This window comes from Macaca thibetana, chromosome 4, assembly GCF_024542745.1.
Source record: "Macaca thibetana thibetana isolate TM-01 chromosome 4, ASM2454274v1, whole genome shotgun sequence".
NCBI classification, from domain to species: Eukaryota; Metazoa; Chordata; class Mammalia; order Primates; family Cercopithecidae; genus Macaca; species Macaca thibetana.
The window spans coordinates 121,534,319-121,551,140 of NC_065581.1; the positions used below are offsets into that span (position 1 = coordinate 121,534,319).

The 16,822-nt window shown below is 42.0% G+C and overlaps 1 protein-coding gene and 1 long non-coding RNA gene across 2 annotated transcripts in view; one reads left to right on the forward strand and one right to left on the reverse strand.

Moving 5' to 3' along the window:
• LTV1 (LTV1 ribosome biogenesis factor) overlaps positions 1-16,822 on the reverse strand; it is a 387,175-nt gene that overhangs the window by 303,153 nt on the left and 67,200 nt on the right. The gene's annotated exons all lie outside the window — the stretch shown is intronic.
• LOC126952637 (uncharacterized) lies at positions 10,140-13,419 on the forward strand. The gene is made up of 2 exons (XR_007724971.1): positions 10,140-10,226; positions 12,528-13,419. It is a non-coding gene; the product is annotated as an uncharacterized LOC126952637 (long non-coding RNA).

Below are 16,822 nucleotides of genomic sequence, written 5' to 3' on the forward strand. Positions count from 1 at the left end.
GCAGAAAATAAATGTTTATAATATGATGGTGAATTTAGAAAGGTAAAATTGTGTATGTGATTATAATTTTGTGAAAAGATGCATAGCAATTATACTGAAATTCTCTCCAGGGCATGCATGACAGAGTAGTGGGAATCGCTGGAACCTTTCTAGTAGTAAAGTTTGACGCTCAATGCTTCGATTGTTTCTGTTTTTAAAACCCCTTCTCTTCTCTCCCCAATCTCAGAGCATACCTTAAATCTCGATACATCTAAGGAATACACAGACAGGTCAAAAGTTTCACGGGGCAAACCACAAAGAGGGAAGTTCATTCCTCAACTCAGTACCCCAGCATAGGGAAGGTTCTAGCTGATGCAAACTGGCATTTCAAAATCGAAGACAGGGGGCGGTGGCTTACATCTGTAATCCCAGCTCTTTGAGAGGCCAAGGTGGGTGGATCACCTGAGGTCAGGAGTTCAAGACTAGCCTGACCAATATGGTGAAACCTTGTCTTTATTAAAAATACAAAAATTTGCCAGGCATGGTGGCCCTGTGCCTGTAGTCCCAGCTACTCAGGAAGCTGAGACAGTAGAATCACTTGAACCTGGGAGGAGGAGGTTGCAGTGAGCCAAGATCATGCCACTGCACTCCAGCCTGGATGACAGGGCAAGACTCTGTCTCAAAAAATAAATAAATAAATAAATAAATAAATAAATAAATAATAAAAAATCAAAGGCCAAAGCCTGTATGGAGAAAACTAGAGGAGAAAGTGTCTCTGTTCTCTAAATGAGAGAACAAGGGAGGGAGGGAACCATGAATTTTGCTGCATATCTAGATTTTTGGGGGTTTTCAAAAGCCAAACACACTTAAACCACATCTGCAGCTTTCACAATGACTCCAGAATACTTGGGGTGCTAAAGTCACTTTGGTGCTTCGAGGTAGTGGATTAAAGAAGTGAAAGTGTTACAGCGACAAGAGAGGTCACTGCCCTGGGAAAGACACAGAAAGGAGCGCAACATGTAGATGATGGCGAGCACGGAACTGAGTGTGCGGCTGCTAATGGCTTTAGACGAATCATGCACAGAGACACTTCAAAAGGAAATTCTGAACCAAATGGAAGGGGTCAAACTTATTTGGATCCTGATCCAAACACTCATTGAAGAGACAATGGGGGAAATTTGAATGCCGACTGACTAGTTAACGTTATTAATGTTATTTTTTTTTTTTTAGTACGATAGTGACATTGCGGGTTTTTTTTTTGAAAAGTCCTTATTCTTTAGTATTACATGCTGAAATATTTACAGGAAAAATGATATGATGTCTGGAATTTATTTTAAAATATTCTAGTTGGGGAAGGCAAGCAGATAGGCATGAGGAAGAAACAATTTTGACTATGAGTTAGTAACAGGCACAGGGACTGTGTGCATGAGGGATCATTAGACTATTCTATCTACTTTTGGTTTATATTTAAATTTTACTAAAAAAATGGCTGGACACAGTGGGCTCACATCTGTAATCCCAACCCTTTGGAAAGTCAAGGTAGGAGGATTGCTTGGGGTCGGGAGTTCAACAGCAGCCTGGGCAACATAGTAAGACCCCTGTGTCTACCAAAAAAAAAAAAAAAAAAAAAAAAAAAAAAAGGCTGGGCATAGTGGCATGTGCCTATAGTCCCAGCTACTTGTGAGGCTGAGGTGGGAGGATGGCTTGAGCCCAGGAGTTGGAGGCTGCAGTGAGCTATGATTGCACCACTGAACTCCAGCCTGGGCAACAGAGTGAGACCCTGTCTCTAAAAAAAATTACAAAATAAGTAAATAAATAATAGTAAAAAACTAAACTGGCCAGATGCAGTGGTTCATGCTTGTAATCCCAGCTGTTTGGGAGCTGAGGCAGGAGGATTGCTTGAGGCCTGAAGTTCAAGGCCAGCTTGGGCAACATAGTGAGATGACATCTCTACAAAAAATAGAAAAACTAGCAGGGCATGATGTTGTGCACCAGAAGGCCTAGATACTCAGAAAGCTAAGGCAGGAGGGTTGCTTGAGCCCAGAAGTTGGAGGCTGGTGATCAGCCCTTCATCATGTCTCACTGGAACCTAAGGATAACCCCTCACAAGCCTCTTGACTTCCACCCTGCCCATGCCCCTACCCTCTATTTCCAACACAGCAGCAAAGTGAATGCTTTTTAAAAATTATCTGTAGGTCAGTTCACTCCTCTGCTCCAGACCCTGCACAGACTCCCCTTCCCACCCAAAGCGAAAGCCCGCAAGACCCTGCCCTCACTCCACCCTGCAGCAACCACAGGCCCAGATCCAGCTTGGCAGGTTCCATTCTGGGGCCTTACTACCTCCTTTACCCGGAACCCTCTTCCTCCATCATCCACTGGGTTTGTGCTCCAGGACTGTTCACTTATCACCATCTCAGCAGAGCTGTCCCTGCCCACCTAATGCTCCTGCCCCATGCCCACCATTTTTTGGTGCTCTTGAATTTCCTCTGCTGCAGTACTTTTTCTTTTTTCTACTTACTTTTCCACTTTCTACCATATTCCTAATACATTTATGTATGATGTGTATCCCTTATTTTCTGTATCTGAGCAGAGAGAATTTAATCTTGGCTAGGCTCACCGATATCCTCCACATACCTAGAACAATGCCTGGCATGTAGTAGGTGCTCATTAAAATGAGAAGAATGAGAGAATGGACACATGAAAGCTGATTTTCATTCCATTCCAGCCACTTGCAACCACAAAATTCATCAAACATATCTATTGACTTGAACTGCCATTCTTGCTAGAAGACTCCGCTGATGGTGATCAATGTTTTACACCACCATTTTATTGGTTTTACTACATTGTAAAACCACTGTTTTACACTTTTTCCTTTGTAGAAAAGGGGAGCATCTCTACTTGTGATCACTATTCGTATATCTGGAGAAAAATACCAATCAATACATTTCCCATTATACTTCCCACATAGAAGGTTTTCATTTTGCTGAGGCTGCAGTTGTTATTTTTAGGGCCTGTTACTGTTTGTGACTCTGCCATTTACATTCTGCCAAAGGCTCTGTTTCTGATCAGCAGGTCTTCCGAGAACTGCCGTCCGATCAGCCAGCAGCATTTACCAGGCACCTTTTCGGGGTGCTGAGCCCTTACATGATGCAAAGTACAGCGGAGGCCTCGTCAGCAGCTCAGTCATGACATGCTTCACGTCCCACACAATTCACCTCTTGCTCTTTAACTGTTTCATGGAGGGAAATTTTAAATCCAGGCTTCCCCCTCTAATGAGTTCCCATAAATGTGCCTGGGTGTTAAAAATACAAAATCCTAGCAAATGTTTTATATGATATAACAGCAGGCTCCAATCCAGCAAATAAAATAAATAAAATGATGAATCATGTTATAACTGTTTACTTAATTTTTACTCTTAGGTATTATTAATTATTTGTCTCAGCCATGCAAAGTGCTGTGATTACAGGCATGAGCCACTGCACCTGGCCAACTTATTTTATTATTGACTTATTTTTTATTATTTTTTAGAGACAGGATCTCACTCTGTTGCCAAGGTTAGAGTGCAGTGGTATATATTTACACAGACACACACATACACATATATACACACACATGCACACACACACACATAACTAACACAGATTAAAAACTAAAAGAAGTAAACAGTTTAACAATTTTCTAAAGCATTTCAATAACCCAAGTTTGAGTTCTCTCAGCTCATGTGAAGTAAAATTCCATAGACAGAAGTATAATTTACTTTTAATTATTTATTTATTTCAGACAGGATCTCACTCTGTCACCCAGACTAGAGTGCAGTGATGCGATCTCGGCTCACTGCAGCCTCAACCTCGAGGGTTCCAGCAATCTTCCCACCTCAACCTCCCAAGTAGCTGGTACCACAGTGTGCGCCACCACACCCAGCTATTTTTTTTTTTTTTTTTGCAGAGACACGGTTTCACCATGTTGCCCAGGCTGGTCTTGAACTCTTGAACTCAAGTGATCCACCTGCCTTGTCCTCCCAAAGTGCTGGGATTACAGGCATGAGCCACCGTGCACAGCCAGAATAGGTATATTTTAATGTTAAGAAAAAGCACTTGCCGCTGATGATTTTACAGAAAAATAAGAGAATATGATGCTTATGTTGATGGAATCTTACTGATTCCCTAAATATGTGTCAAGAGAAAGAACACAGGGTTTCTTCTCATTTTTTTTTTTTTAATTTTAATTTTTATTTTTTGAGATGGAGTTTCGCTCTGTTGCCCAGGCTGGAGTGCAGTGGTGCGATCTTGGCTCACTGCAATCTTCACCTCCCAGGCTCAAGTAATTCTCCTGCCTCAGCCTCCCGAATAGCTGGAACCACAGGCATGTGACACCACTCCTGGCTTAATTTTCTGTATTTTTAGTAGAGACACAGTTTCACCGTGTTCGCCAGGATGGTCTCGATCTCCTGACCTCGTGATCCACCCACCTCGGCCTCCCAAAGTGCTGGGATTACAGGTGTGAGCCCCTGGTTTTCTTCTCTTGATAAAGAGCCTGTAGTGCCATCTCCCATGTAACTGGTCCACATACTTTTGTACTACTCTCTGCATTTGGGTCACTGGAACACTTTACTGCTAAATTTTTTCATTTGTTTCTTCCCTTGTTGTTGTTGTTTTTTTTTTTTTTCAAAGAATTGTGGTAAAAGATACATAAAATAAAATGTACTACACCAAACATTTTTATGTGTACAATTTAGTGGCATTAAGTACATTCACCACTAATTCCAGAACTTTTCATCATTCCAAACAGAAACTCCAAACCCGTTAAACAATAATTCTTTTTCTTCCCTTTCCTCCAGCCCCTGGAAGCCTATACTCTATTTTCTGTCTCTAGGAATTTGCCTATTCTAGGTAAATCCTCTATGTGGAATCATACAATATTTGTCCATCTGTGTCTGGCTTATTTCACAGAGCAGAACGTTTTCAAGTCTCATCCTTGTTGCAGCATATGTTCCTCTTTATGGCTGGATAACACTCATGTACATAAATACCATATTTTGTTAATTCAACTACTCATTACCTTTTAGGAATAACTGTGAATGATCTATTTCCAGTGCCTTAGATACGTCCTTTAATGTGCTTTTTTTCTTTCACAATGAGACTCTGTGACATAAATTGTATATACATAAATTTTAAGACAGGATTATTACCCTTGAAACTCAGAGTCACACTGGAGAGGCAGTCAAGTGATATAGTTTGGATATTTGTTCTCACCCAAATCTCGTGTTAAATTGTAATCCCCAGTGCCAGAGGTGGGGCCTGGTGGGAGGTGTTTGCGTCATAGGAGCGGATTCCTCATGGCTTAGTTTCTTTTATTACTGTCTTTGCAATAGTGAGTGAGTTCTTGTGAGATCTGGTCACTTAAAAGTAAGTGGCACCTCCAATCCAATCTCTGGCTCTCTCGCTCCTGCTCTGGCCATGTGACGGGCCTGCTTCCTCTTTGCCTTCCGCCTCATTGTAAGCTTCCTGAGGCCCGGAAGGCCAAGCAGATGCCAGCACTATGCTTCCTGTACAGCCTGCAGAACTGTGAGCCAAATTAAACCTCTTTTCTTTCTAAATTACCCAGTCTCAGGTATTTATTTATAGCAGTGCGAGAACGGCCTAAAACATCAAGTAAACAGATTATTCCAACACAACAGAGAGCACTGTGACAAGGTTACGAGGTCACAAAGGGGAGAACAAGGAACTCTGGGTGGTGGCAGAGAGTTTTCAGTGAAGCAACAATATTTTACCAGGGTTTTGAAGAATGAACAGAAGCTCTGTGTTAAATGAAGAAGAAACAGAAGTCCCTCCAAGCACAGGAACCACTCATGTCAAGATATGGGGCAAAAAGAGAGGATGTATTTGGAGACTAGAGAGTAACTGAAGGCTATCATTCAATCGGTGATAGTCTTCATGCAGGTTAATATCAAAGGCAACCTGAATTTCCTCAGACTTCATGAACTGGAGGTGAAGGGTGAGATCACACAAGCAGTAATAACCCAGCTCTCCCTGGCTCACTGCCTTACTTACTGGACTTCTGGTCCCCAGCAAAGCTGTCCCCATGAATTTGGGAGTCTCCATTCCTGTCCTTCCACTCCCCTCAAACGTCCTTGCATTCAAGGTCACATGGTAACTTGACTCTTGTCACCACTACTTCTGTGGGAATGCGGGGACCAGGCCAGAGCTGTGGGTGCTGCCCTCCCCAGAGACTTCACTATGCCCAGGGAGGACTGACTGGAGGAGGGGACCAGGCATCTCCCCTGCACTCTAGGCCCACAGCAACCCTGTATACCAGCCCGTATTAACCTTACCACTCCTTCCTCCAAAGGGCTGAGACCTCAACCATGGGACCTGCGTGGTGATCACCACAAAACTTCTTCCTGAAAGTTCTTCTCCAACAACTTCTCACATTCAGTTATTCATTCAACAAACATTGAGCAACAACCTAATATTCTGGGCTCTGGAGACCGAGTTCAAAAGAAGACAGCAGGCCTCTGCCCCCGCTTCCTGACAGGTCACTGCATCTTGAGTGCTAAGACTGTCATCACAGAGTGAGGAGGGGAACTGAGCTCAGAGGGGTAGAACCTCCTGAAAGGGCAGAACAGCTCATGCATCCTGCCGAGGTCAGAAGGTCAGTGCCTACTGCATCTTCCTCTCTTCCCATCCCCGATTGTGTTTGAGGTGTGTGGGGCGTGGCCCAGGCTGGCAGCCAGTAAAGCCTAACTGGTCCTAAGACTAATCAGCCCAGCCCAGCAGCCAGCTTCAGGAGTCTGGCCAGTTCATTAAAGTTCCCCAGAGTCCTTGCTTGTTCTAAGCCTAGAACTCCTGTCAACTCTTGACATTACCCTCCCCCAACTCTTCATATCTAACACACACACACACATACACACACACCCCTCCACCTTGCATTTTATACCCCAACCCCCTAGGGTTCCTCAATATTTCCCAAAATAAAGTCCCTATATGCCCTCTTGTCTGTGCACCCAAGCTGCTACCCTCGGCTGGAACAAGCTCCTCTCCCTCCCCAGCGAGCACCTGCTTGATCCTTCATGACAGCTTAGGTATCCAATACCTCCTCTGGGTGGCCTCTCTTGGCAATACCAGTCTAGGTCACATCTCCCTCCTACTATAGCCCATATTACATTATGTTGAAATGTAACCCAAATGAACTAGTCAAAGGTCTGTTCACACCGAAATAAGCACCTAGACACAGGAACTAATGATATCTTACTCATTGCTGTCCACATAGTAGAGTCTCATTCAGAGTTGATTGAATGAATGAGTGGGTGAATGGTAGAATCAAAGTGGAAGAGCTCAAGACAGTTGCCACAAACTAGGCTGGATTTCTTGTCATTTTTAACTTGCTACCAGTTAGTCACATGGCTTATGGATGAATTAGACTAATTTAAAGATACAGAATCAAATACTTGGTTCAGTTTCTAATCAATGAATCGGCTGATTAGATCAATCCATTGCAACTGCAGGGCTCTTTCTGTAAACACAGAAATTCTACAATATACTTTTCTTCAAACTCTCTGTCTGTGAGTACTGAGTTATTTAATTAAGGACAAATTTTAATTTTTAAAACCTAGTGAATTATATTTTCATAAATAATACCATACAATCATTACTTAAAATGTTGAAAAAACACCAAGTATCTGTTTTCCCGAAACAACTCCCAAATGTGCAAGAAATTTACAACTTATGTTTTCATAACAATCCTCATAATCCCTAGTCTCAATTTTTGTTTTAGTATTGAAGAATAACAGCTGGGCACGGTGGCTCACACCTGTAATCCCAGCCCCTTGGGAGGCCGAGGCAGGTGGATCACCTGAGGTCGGGAGTTCAAGACCAACCTGACCAACATGGAGAAACCCCGTCTCTACTAAAAATGCAAAAATTAGCTGGGTGTGATGGTGCATGCCTGTAATCCCAGCTATTCGGGAGGCTGATGCAGGAGAATTGCTTGAACCCGGGAGGCAGAGGTTGCAGGGAGCCAAGATCACACCATTGCACTCCAGCCTGGGCAACAAGAGCAAAACTCTGTCTCAAAAAAAAAAAAAAAAAAAAAAAAAAAAAAAAAAAGAAAAGAAAAATCACTGGTGTTTTTATTGGTATTTCTAGTATTGGAAAACAACTGGTATACTTAACAATATTTGTTCCATGGCAGAGTAAGAAAGCGAAGAGGAGAAGGGGTTATCTTCCATGCTCATGAATGAATTATATTCAGTTCCTTCCTTCATTGTCTCTTTCCACTTCAGATCCAGAAAGAATTAGGAGTGGAGGTAGAAGGCAGAGATGTCAGGATAGGGTTACCATTGATATATGTGGCATCACAAACTAATAAATAACTCATAAATCCTCTGCTTCTTCCTCTCCTTCCTTTCTCCTTATATTTCCTCAGTAGGATCAGTGACAATTTTGAAACAGCCTGGTCTCACATCACATTCAGGAGATTCTGCCTCTGAATTCTTAACAGCCTGAGAGATGCAGTTGGGGCTGACCTGCTTGATCATATGCAAATGAAAAGCAGATGCTAGTAATGAGAACATTCCAGCCAAAATCCAAAGCTACCCCAGAGGAGTGGAGCATGAAGACACTTGCTCTATTGGAACAGTCATCTATATATTACAGTAGGGGAAAGCCTTGATCCCATTCCCAGAAATCTTCACGACCATTGAAGATGAGGTGGTTTCTTCTTGGGTACAGCCCAACCACATGGGTGGCAGAGGCCAAAGATGGGCTGAGGGGGCTAAAAGCTACCATATCTGCTTCTGACTGCCAAGTGTCTAGAGAGATCCTTTCAATGCACTTGTAACAGATCTCCCCTCCTCCCAGAGAGTGGGGATGGGAGAGGCCTAAGCCATACCCATGCATTCCAGCTGGTCAATCAACAGGGAGGCGTTTAGGGGCTCTCGAGCTACCTAATCACCAGTACTGGTCCACCATTTGCAGCAAGGTCCTGAAATCCTCCTCAGAGGTCTACAAATCCTAATGTACTTGTACTCAAAGGCCAGCTGGGAAACAAAGAACATGAGCTCAACTTTGTAAAAGGATCTCTATCTCCTCACATTGGAAAAACACATGAATGTACCCTACCACTACAGAAGTCATTTGCACATGCTCCTTACCTTTCTCTATCCAGAATATTACTAAAGAAAATGACAAAGGAGACAGGAATAGGTGAAATAGTGAGCTTTCTGGTCTCCCCACCATTTAGCCTAAAAAATGAAAATGGACATGGAAACATTTAATTTCATCCTTATAACAGATCTGATACTCAATTTTTAAAAAACCTAGTAGTTTAACTACATATGAATTTAGAAATTTAATATTTATAATGCAAATAGGACATGTTTACATGGTAAAGGGAATGAGGTAGGTGAAAGGGAGATTTGAAGATTTTGAAGCAAAAAAGTAGACATCTTTTTTCTCCTATCATATTTTTATATGTAAATAGAGGGAGATTCTTTCTTAAAACATGACCACAATATTATTTCACACCTAAGAAGGAACATTAATTCTGTAATATCATCAAATATATCCAGGATAACTTTTTTTTCTTACACTTTGAATAAGAATTCAAAGTCCATATATTTTGATTGTGCAGTATTTCTTATAAATCTCTTTCCATCTATAGGTGCCGGATCCAGGGCAAAAATGAAGACATATGGGACCTTAGGTGACAAGGAAGAAGCTCCCAGGCAGCATGTGGGATGGACCCAAGGAGAACATCAGAGAGAAAGGTTCAGTCTGGTGTCTCCTGAAGCAGGTGAGGTACACATGGACATGAAGGATCCCATCCATCCTTCAAGGGTATCGCTGAGGCAGGAATGAGAAAACAAAACAAAGCAAAATGGGAAAAAAGCACAATTCTCATGAAAGATGGTTACAGCTTATTCCATAGAACCCTGGCCTAACTTTACCTTCAAGAACATGACCTGACTTTGCTTCCCACTGACAAGGTGTCACCTTTTACAGTTCTATTCGGGTTCAGGCAAAAGAAACAGCATGCTTGTGTTTTAAAGGTGGCAGCATGCTGACGAAGGAGCGTGGAACTGGTGCCTCCAGGACTCATGACAAGACCTTACAGAGAAAGAAGTCACCCAAGGGCAAATGACTGGAGTGTGGAAGAGTATGGAAGAGCTGGACCAAATCCACATGGTCCGGTCAGTTCTCCAAACATCAAGACCCTGTGCGGTGAGGGTGAGCCATCTCAGCAGAAAGGTATACCTCCCTGCCCATGCCACCTCCAACACTTCCAGACCTTCTCTTCCCTCCTTCCCCAATCCCACCCAAAGCTCCAGTTCCCGCAAATGTGGGAGTGCAAAGAATGCAATTAGCTGGGGTGATGGCAGCAGCCCTGAACTTGGACTCAGAAGACCTGGCTTTAAATTTCGCCTCCGCACTTACTGGTTGTATGACCCAAGGCGATTTACCTCCCCCTCCACTTTCCCCATCTGTGAAATGGGGTAAATAAGAGTCCCACCTGATTCAAAAGGTTATGAGGATGAAATATGGTTGAGAGATGAGAATCCTTTTAAACCTCTCTGCAATACTAATGATGATAATGATTAAAGTAACTCAGTTGCAAAATAATGTGAATGACATTACCCGGCCTTTAACCCTTCAGGAAGTGTTTATTCTTTAAAGGGAAAAGTTTGTCAAACCAAATGAATCCTCTTGGTGAACTACACGGATAACATATTTTGGAGAGAGATGGTAGGCCAGCTCCTGTGACCCTCTCTAACTGAGGCTGGGGCTAGGGAGGGAGGCCCTTTCATTCTGGCCTCATTTTTGTTTCAAAGGGAAATGTGGTCTCTCTGAGGGAGAAGGACAGACAGGCAGTATAACTTCTCACGTCTTTGTGCATCATTTTTATTAGTTCCTGGCCCACATTTTTAAAAAAGAATATTTACTCTTAAATGACACACTTTAAAAGCATGCTTTTCTAAATGGCAGCAATTGGACCCCATGGTGTGGCCAGTGCATTCAGTCTGAAAACTCTATGGTGACACATCACTGTGGTCCTGTGGAGATGGGCCCTGTGGCGATGTATGTCTTCCTTCTCCTCTAGTTAGCGCCCTGTGAGCTGGGAGATTCAAATCTAATAGCAGCTTGAAAGCTTCAAACCTAGAGTCCTCCAAGCTGGGAAGCTGAATTGCTGCTCTAGGGCTGCGTTTAGATTGATTTTCTGAATGCTGTCACTGCAGAGGAGCTAGTCAACTTTTCTCAAAATATTTTTCTCATGTTTTTCACTTTCCTCTCTCCAGTTTGACATACGGAGTTATAAATGTACTTTCTGGTTTTGTTTTATGCCTTGATTTTTATTTCTGATGATTCTATCAAGCTGACTGCCTTCAATGTTTTCTCTATTTAGGAAAATGCACTACTTCCTGTATTCCTCACCTCCCTCCACCAGAGATTCACTCTCCTGGCTGACGCCTTGTGCCTGGCACACAGGAGCATTGGAGATGCCCAACACCTAAAGTCCATACCTTAATGTCTTGAAATAAATAAATGAATTTAAGGAAGAAACTCTGAAATAAACTGGGGCTGAATTATACAGTAGCTGGCATCACAAAATTCTAATCAAAGCTAGGGAATTTAATAACGATCCCTGCCTAAAGACCTAAAAGCATGTTCTTTTGTTACTTTGTTAACCATCATGAGTTTTCACTGTCCCTTCTGCTACTGCCTTCAATGTAACACTACAAATAGATTAATTACTAAGAGTAAAAGGTTTTGTCTCTTTTCTTTTTTTTCTGTTTCTTTTTTAAAAAAACTAATTGTGAAATAGCTAATTTAAAAGGATCATTTTTTTAAACAACAGTCTTAAAAAAAAAAAAAAGCTAAATGTCATAGTGCCCTAAATTCTTTTGTGTTGGTGATTATATTGTATGTCAAGAAACCATCCTGAGGTGATAATTAGATTTTATCTGTAAATGGAGGTGGGAGGATGAGAGTAGGTAGTAGCATCAACATTTCACCAAAACAATAAGACAATTCACACGACGAGGTAGGAAAAACATTACTCAAACAGGAGGTTGGGGCTACTGTGTGATTAAGGGAATTTTGACACTATAATCATCTAGGGTGGGTGTATATTTTATTTGCCTCTCTATGGCCAGACATTTAGGAAGGCAAACTGGAGCAAGAAAAAATAGACTGATAACCAAAATGTAAAATATCTCTGTGTTGATCATCATGGAAGTGAATAAAAGAGGCCACAAAGACCCCTTTTTTTCCCACAGAACTTTTCAACAGATGGTTATACTAGTTGTTTCAGAATTAATACCAAGGATTGAGGGTTGGAGGCATGTTATTTAGAAGCAGTGCTGGTGTGAAAGTGACAAGGTTTTTGGCTCCAAGTAACACCTCCCAATTTGTACAGCAACCACAAATGTGCTTCAGGCAAGGTGGCGTCCTACATTTTAACTTACCCCCAAGAAAATATCCTGAATTTCACAGGTGTTCTCAGTAATATGACCTGACTGAAAATAGCTTCTATTCTGTATTTTTCCCCAGGTTAAAATTAAGCTCGGCAGGCTCGATGTAAATTGCGCAGACAAAGCAAAGCAGGAAGCCTCCCACACTAAAAAGGGAAGATAAGAATCACAGAAGCCAGGATGGTTTTTATTGAAGGGCATTTCAAAGCAAATACAGACATCTACAGCATATTTGTAAATCCTCCGTATGTGTATGGAAACACATACCTACACACATCAAAACTGGATTTGTTCCTGAGTAACAAAACGTCCTAAGAACAAAACGAAAGGAAACTGAATAGCAGAAAAATACTTCCATCGTATACCACACAGGATTATTTATTAACCACAACACACCAAGAGTTAAGAAAATAATGCAACAGGAACAAAGGGCAATGGATATGTACCGGGAAGACCACAGAGAAAGAAAATGCAAATGGCTAATAATATAAAATATTTCCTAGGTTCTATAGTAACCAGGGAAAGACAAAATTACACTTTTGACCTCTTAGACTGGCAGTGACAAAGGTTATTTGAGTGACCAAACTTTAGTCAGGCTCCTGGATCTTCTAGGCCCATCTGGGCACTTCCTCATAAAATACAGTTTCAGCAAACGCCCTGCTAAATTGGTTTACCAAGAACTCCTACCCTCAGTGGAGTTCCTTATCTCTTCACCTTTCCTCAGGTGAGGCCTGATCATCCTGGCCTATCTTCAGCAAGAGGGCCCTAACCGTGACGTTTCCTCTTAGTAAATTTCCATCCACTGACACACACTTACAATTTATAGCCAGGAGCAAGCTCCTTGGCTTTAAATTATTTTCCCTGTTATATTCAGAGTTGAGCCCAATCCCTCTCTCCGACTACAAAATCTGATAGCAGTAGTCCCTATACCTATTGCAATGGTCCCAAATAAAACCTGCCTTACTGTGCTTTAACAAGTGTCATTGAATAATTTTTTAACTGCAAATTGTTGGAGGTAAAGACATTTTTAAATGTCTTCAATTAGTTTAGCTACTTCCATGTAATGTTAGAATCTCCATCAATTTGCTGGTTACTGTCCCTTCCTGAGAAGAAGCAGACACCATAGCCCCGCATACTTTGGATTCACTCCTAAGTTGATATTGATATGAATGAAATAGTTATCGCCCAAACTTTGCTTTCTGCATTTGTATCAAAAAAACATGATGCCCCTGTGCCCCGCGCCCCCACCACTGGATCCCCAGCCTCACTCAGAGAAAGTGTCAATGTCATTGCGATGATCTACAGGGTACCAACCCGGGATTCTTTTCTGTTCCTTGGGGCCTTGTTCTTCTCTCTGCCTGGAAGGATCACCCTTTAACTTCTCTCAGGCCTTTCTTCAAATGTCACCTTCTCAGTGGGGCCTGCCTTGGTTGCCATACTTACGGTTGCAGTCTACACACCTTCACTCCAGCACACCCTCTCCCCTTCCTCTGCTTTGTAATCACCATCTAATATTGTTTATTTAGTTTGTGTATTGTCCCTCTCTCCCAGCAAAGACTTGAACAAACTCTAGTCAGCTCCCCTGAGCCCTCTTCTCAACTAGGCCTCAACCTTGGCCTAGAGAGGCTTAAATAAAACACGGATACGGTTTCTAACAGCTCAAGGCCGCATCTCTAGAATGACCTTAACTCCCCTTAAAGTGCCTTCCTGAGAAAACTCAAATGTCAGAATAATTTACTGTTTGTTCATCTAACATCTGAAGATGGGGCTCCTGTCTCCAGCCTCTGTGGGAGGGTGGGAGCCTGACTTCCACAAGCACCAGTTAACAAACCCAGATGAGTTTACATGCACCAACTCCCCTCTTCCTGCTTAGTATGATATTTTTACTTCCGTGAATTTACTGAACCTCTGCTCACCTCCCTCTATACTCCTTCATTCTCTCTTTAAAATGCACAGTCACTTCTGTACAAATTAAAGTTGTTCAGTTCACACTGAACAGTTCTCTATGGAAATAGTCTATCACTGATTAAAATCTCTCCTTGCCACTTCAGTGTCCAGCTTTGTTTATCTTTGACATCCTCACTATAACGCAGTCTCCATGAATTGGATTTTTGTTTTCTCACTGGCACATAATAGAGACTCAGTAAATACTTGCTGAACCTTGTTGATGGGTCCACAGTGGTGCATGGGTTTTAGCCCCTCAGCCACACTCCTGGGCTGGGATAAGCATGTTGAAGCATCTGGATGAAACATCACTGCTCATTTCACTCCTTAAATACCTGGCAAGTGACAGGCGGCTGGACAATAGACATCATGCCGGTTTTCCTAAAGGTTTCTTCAATTTGTTTTTTGGTTTGTTTGTTTGGTTGGTTAGTTTTTTGCTTTTTTTTTTTTTTTTTTTTTTTTTTTTTTTGAGATGGAGTCTCGCTCAGTTGCCGAGGCTGGAGTGCGGTGGCACGATCTTGGCTCGCCACAACCTCTGCAATTCTCTGGCCTCAGCCTCCTGAACACCTGGGACTACAGGTACCCACCACCATGCCCAGCTCATTTTTGTATTTTTAGTAGAGATGGGATTTCACCATGTTGGCCAGGTTGGTCTCAAACTCCTGACCTCAAGTGATCCATCTGCCTCGGCCTCCCAAAGTGCTGGGATTATAGGTATGAGCTACCATATCCGGCCTTCAATTTGTTTTAAATTCTGGTAGAGCACCATCTACTACATGCTTAATATTATCCATAAACAGACATGTCTGAGCACAGAAGATCATGTTAATGAAGATTATCGAAAACTACTGGGTGAAGAGTACTTGCTTCACACGAACTTTTCTTATTGGTTGTTGTTATTTCCCCCACTTCCCTTTCCTTTATTTCCATTTGCGATTTTGCTCCTTAAACTTCCTTTCACCTCCAACTCCCTCAGTGATTCTCTGGGTTTTCATTCTTAGAACTTCGTCAAAAATGCTTTTGGCTGTGAATTCCAGTGAGTTCCTTCAGATGCAATCTGAAGATGTCCTTTCAGTTTTTATTCTTTAGGTTCTCTTAGGTGATCTGGGGGCCATTAACCTCCCTCACCACACTCTTTCTTCCCTAGTCTTCTAACTTTTTTTTCCAGCTGTGGCTTCTCACCAGTTTCAGTTGACTACAAATACTCGTAAGTATGATCAGTCGCTTTCCAACAAATGCTTTATAAGCAACTACTATGGATAAGGCACCATTGAGATTACAAAAGTCTACTACTCAAAGTGAACTTGAAGAGAGGGAGACAGTCTATACTCACATGAAAAGTTGAAGTTTTCTGCATAGTGCTTGCCAAACAAATTGTTAAGCAAGCGCTACGCAGTAAACTAACTTTTCATGTGAACAAAGCTATGTAGGAAAATTCCGGTGATACCCAAGGCAATAATAAATGGTCACATTATTAATCCAACCAGCAAGTCAAAGTTCTCCATTTAGAGCTTAGCCTCCCCCATTATTACATTTCTCTCTTCTACAGGGTATTTTCAATGGGTATTGTAATATCAACCACAGATAACAAAATTAACATATCTTCTTATTGCAGCCTCAACCCTATTTTCCAACATCTTCATAATTATCATTGCCACCACCGACACTCTGATACTAAGGTGTATCTCAACATCTTTAGTCTCCCTAGAAGGAGGTCCCTATGTTTAACCCATGGAGGCAATAGTTCCCAAGGCCTCCCTTCCTTCCTGTTCCTATCATTATAGCCCTGGACTCGGTGTCGAGAAACCCAGCTCATCTGGTTCAGCCTTACCTTTTTCTAGTCTACAAAAGGCATAACAGACACTAAGAAATGAAGAATTAAAAATGCTTCACAATTGTAAAACTTTTGAAAAGTCCACAGTAATCCACACTTATCTGAGGTTTTACTTTCCACAGTGAAGTAGGGTATTTTGAGAGGGAGAGAACACATTCACTTACTTTTTACATTATAGTTGTTAGTTATTGTTGTCCTTACTGTACCTAATTTTAAAATTAAACTCTATCATAAGTATGTATGAATAGGAAAAAAGAAAAAAACAGTGCATAGATAGGGTTCAGCAGGTGCTACCTGCAGGTTTCGGGCATCCACTAGGGGTCTTGGAATGAATACCCCACAGATAAGGGGGGACTGCTGTATATCCATCTTCTACTCTTGTCTTTTCATGTTTTGGGTAATGTCACCTTAAAGAATGGATTTGAGTTTTCAGTGAATAAAATGTTTTAGTCTTTGGGGTTATTTTGTTGTTGTCTTTTTGTTTGTTTGTTGGAGACAGGGTTTCACTTTGTCGCCCAGGCTTGAGTGCAGGTGGTGTGATCACGGTTCACGTAGTCTCAACCTCTCAGGCTCAAGTGATCCTCCTGCCTCAGCTC